At 40.3% G+C, this 4,789-nt stretch overlaps 1 pseudogene; it reads left to right on the forward strand.

Moving 5' to 3' along the window:
- Window positions 1-4,789, forward strand: part of LOC103748726 — a 23,424-nt pseudogene that overhangs the window by 3,528 nt on the left and 15,107 nt on the right.

Consider the following 4,789-nt stretch of genomic DNA (forward strand, 5'->3'; position numbering starts at 1 on the left):
TTTTGCATCACCGTACTCGTGCATTTGTTCTCCTGAAGAGACCCACCGAGTCACAGACCCTAACACAATGAATTCCTGTAGAATACAAAATGTACAGGAATGTACAAAATGTTTGTGTCTCTCTTTGCCTGTTAAATCCCCACAGTCATGAAAGTTCAGAAAGAAAGTGTTAAACTCCACCGTGTTACCAGCACACCGGAATTTCCTCCATTTCCCCCTCAGTATGCAGTGTGTCTTGCAGTCCTGGCTCCAGGAAAACCCCTGAGGAGGGAAAGGCAACCTGCTGTTTTGATTGCACCACTTGCCCAGAGAATGAGATTTCCAACCAGACAGATAAGTGTTTGCCTGTAGGTGAAATTCCTGAGGTTGCTTAATTTCTCCCACCCACACTGCAACCTGGAAGAGGTCTGCAAGGGAACTGCCTAGATAAAAATTCTACTGAGGGGACCTTCTTGGTGGGAGGTGAGATTGGAGGCAAAGAGATAAGACTCAGGAACCTATGTCTCTCACAATAAGTCCACTTTATTAAAAATTTAACAGATTTTTATACTGAAAAGGAGCTAGCAGTTATGTATGATTCCATAGTTTACAAAGCATCAAAACATAATTAGACGAAAAAGCAGGAACAGTAACTTTTAGCTGAAGCAAGCTAGGACAATTACGAAGCAGAATGTTTATACCTTACTCGGGGCTATTGTCTGGTGATGTAGTGATCAGGATATTTACTTTCTCAGGACAGGGAACTTAAGATGCCTTTCTTAGAATGAGGAACACAGTCAGCCTTTTTGATCTGGCCAACTTCCTCTAAGCATGTGGCTGTTCCACATGTCAGAGTCTTGAGATTCCTGTTTCGGGGTCTCACCCATAAGCAGAGGTTATGGAGGGATCTCTAGGTCTCAGGTTCTACTCACTCAAAGGCATACTAATTGAAATTATAATACAGCGCATTGCTATTGGTGTCCCCATAAGAAGAAATATGGCAATTAGTATGGGGTTCAAAAATGGAGTAAGCCATTTAAGCCACTCTAGCCAAGGTATAGAGAATGTAGTCTTGTTGGTTTCTTTTTGTAAATCATTAATTTGTTGACTTACAGTATGTGAAAAATTAGACAAAACAACACATTCCTGGAAATTATTTACATCTCATGTGATTTTTTAACAGTAAATAATCTATAGTAGCTCTATTTTGTAACACATCTCTTCTTAGTTCTCCCATTTCTTTAATAATTTCCCCTAATATTTTTGCAGGTATATTTGTTGTTTTACTAGTTACACAAGCAAGTTTAGATATTTCCATTTGCATTCCAGTCACCAAGCCAAGTATAGGAAGTAGAAAGGCAAATCCAATAGCTACAGCTTTTTGGTCAAGCAGCTGGAGAGAATCATCATAGTTTTCAGGTAAAGATCTATGCATTCTCCTTTTAGGAGGGGTTATTAGCAGAGGCATTATATGTCCTATGGCACATAATCCTTGATATCCATAAGGTAGTGCTACATAGGTTTCATTATTGCAAAAGAAAGTCCATCCTATAGGCAATTGTTTCCCTTGTTTTAAGGTATGATTAGAAGTATACTGCAATGTGAGAGAATAAACTTATAATAAAACATAAACAATGGTTAGTAATAACATGAGATACAGGTAATTCTCTGATTCTCTTGTTAATACTCTGTATCTGACTTTCTATGTTGTTCTTAGTTATCTGTTTATAAAGATTTATATGTACCCCTGTTCCTAATAGATTTTTCTTTCAGAATCCTGATTTGGAAGGCTCTCCTTGTACACAAAAACTCTGTTTATGAAAACCCTTTTGTACAAGATGAATCCATTAAATTCCCATCCAAACTATTAGACATGAACATGCTGGTTTATTGCAAAGATGTAGTTGATCTAAGTACTTCATTATCTTTAAAAGGTCTCTTTTGCTTTTTTACACAACTATAAACTCCTATGACTTCTAGGGTTACTGCCTCTTTAAAAATACTGAAATCAGCTGGGCGTGGTGGTGCACGCCTTAAATCCCAGCACTTGGGAGGCAGAGGCAGGCAGATCTCTGTGAGTTCAAGGCCAGCCTGGTCTTACATAGTGAGTTCCAGGGCAGCTGGGGCTACAAGGAGACCCTGTCTCAAAAAAAGACACACACACAAAATACTGAAATCATACTGAGTTTTCAGGCTTTGATCAGTAGCATTTTTCCAACCTTAGAACTCTCCATCCATTTGGTTATATATGAACTGTCTATCCTTTTCCCATAAGATGGATCCAGGTGGCCATTCACAGTTTTGTGTAATACACTCAAGTACTAACCTTGATCCCATAATGGGTACATGCTTAACATTGGTACTGATGATATGTTTCTGCTTTTATGCTATTTACATTCAGTGTGGTTTAAACACTGACAAGAATAACTTTAGGTTTATACATATCTTGGCCTTAGTGCCATCCCAACTCTTGGGCATTGTTCATCAGGTTCTTAATCATTCCCCAAGTCACAAGAGGCTGAATCTTATTCTGGGGTCTCCTCTGCTTCCCCAGGGTCAGCATGACCATCTTTGCTGTGGGAGGCTCAGTTGAGTGGTCTTATGTATCTGAGTGGCACTCAGCAGGGAGAAGATTCATTTTCTGGAAAGACACAAGAATATCCTCATCTCATTGAGCTGGAGGTTTGCTCCATCGACCTGATTCAGGGTCCCTCCAAGGTACCTGTGGCAAGATCTGTGGGACAGTCAGTCCTTGCCAAGGCTTAGCAAGAATTGGAGAAATTCCTTGATCATTTAGCATAAATAAATTTAAAGTTAGTAAAGATCTATGTAAAAAGAAATGAAAGTTCTGTACTGTTATCCCAGATATAGGTGATTCCCCTGTTTTTAATTTTATTTATTGGACCTCTGAAGCATTTGTGTTGTCTTTCTATTATGGCTTGCCCTGCAGGATTGTAAGGAATGTCAGTGGTGTATAAAATACCCCAGGTTTGGAAAAATTGTTCGAAAATTTTGCTAGTATAAGAAGGCACATTGTCTATTTTTATTTGATGAGGTATTCCCCAAATTGAAAATGTATGAATAAGGTATTTAATTACATCCTTTGCTGTTTCTCCTGTATGGGCCATGGCATTTAAAGCCAAGGAATAAGTGTCTACTGCACAATGAATATATTTAAGTTTTCCAAACTCAGATATGTGGGTGACATCAGTTTGCCAAATCATATTGGGGCATAAGCCACGTGGATTGACTCCAGTCATGGGGCGTGTGATGGCTAATCTTGGGTGTCAACTTGACTGGATCTGGGATTAACTGAAATGAGAGAGATCTTGATTGGATCATCTGAAGCTGGAAGACACACCCTAAATGTGGGTGTTACCTTCTGATGACAGCCCATATAAAAGGCCAAGGCAGAGGAGAATGCCTGGCTTCTTGCTGCTTGCCTTCTCTCTCGTTGGTGAGTTTGTCTTGCTGCTGTACACGGAAGACTAGCTGATCTTTTGGAATTCATCAGACCTTCAGTGCCAGATTGGGACTACTGAGACATCCAGCCTCAACTACAGATTCTCAGCTTCTCCATTGTGGTGAAGCCATTGTTGGACTACTCCGACTCTATCCTGAGAGCTAAGCTGATAAATCTCTATACATATATATTCATTCTACTGGTTCTGCTTCTTTAGAGAACCCTGACTAATACAGATTGTGGTACCAGGAGCGGTTCTAGCGAAACATAATTGAAAGGATGAATTTCTTTAATGGGCTGTTGGTGTTTGGAGCAGGCTCTCCAACTCAGAGTCTTCAGATAGCATGGAGAGCACTGAAAATCCATGGTGTAGACTATTTGAAACAATTATGGAGAGCATTTGAATCTCCTAACTCACCTCTTGTGAAGAGCAAGAAATTTAGTGACTCTATACATAAAACATTTGACAATTGATGGAAAAAGTAAGAACTGGCTGGTTACTTCTAGCATCTCTGGATAAAATGATGAAGATAAACAATGAACTGAATGATAAAGTTGACAAGCTCCAGATTTGAATCAACAGTTTAAAAGTTTCCAAGAGTGCCCTGGAAGAGAATCTTCTCTCCAGCAGCCAGACAGCTAAAGCTGCAGAAGATCAAGCTGGAGCCTTATTATACATTTGGATGACCTACAATGCAAATTTAATTTCCAGTCTGGAAGGGTGTCAGCAGTAAAGGCGAGGGCATTGGTAGGAAAAGATTGGAATCCTGACACGTGGGATGGAGATGTGTGGGAGAACCCTGAGGAGGATGAGGATTTTGAATCCTCAGACTCAGAGGAATTTGATTCACCTGATGAATTAATCTCCCCACCTTCAGCAGACCCACCCTCCGCACCCTTGCCTGAGGCAACTAATCCCATTGAGGAAGCTAATCCCATTCAGCAAGATGAAGCTGATATCCCTCCGGGCCCAGTTATTGTTGCCTCTAGACCTATAACCAGACTCAGCTAAGCAGGCCCCTAGAGGAGAGATAGAAAGTGTGGTCCATGAGGAGGTGCGCTACACCACTAAAGAACTTAGTGAATTTGCTAATTCTTTCAAGCAGAAGTCTAATGAATATGTCTGGGAATGGATTTTAAGGGTATGGGATAATGGTGGAAGGAACATAAAATTGGATCAGGCTGAGTTTATTGACATGGGCCCCCTGACTGGAGATTCTAGGTTTAATATGGAAGCTCGTGCAGTTAAAAGGGTGTTAAAAGTTTATTTGATTGGTTGGCTGACGTATTTATCAAAAGATGGCCTACTGACAGAGAGCTGGAAATACCTGATATCCCTTGGCTTAG

The sequence above is a fragment of the Nannospalax galili genome, unplaced genomic scaffold (assembly GCF_000622305.1).
Source record: "Nannospalax galili isolate Female #2095 unplaced genomic scaffold, S.galili_v1.0 scaffold664, whole genome shotgun sequence".
Classification (NCBI taxonomy): Eukaryota; Metazoa; Chordata; class Mammalia; order Rodentia; family Spalacidae; genus Nannospalax; species Nannospalax galili.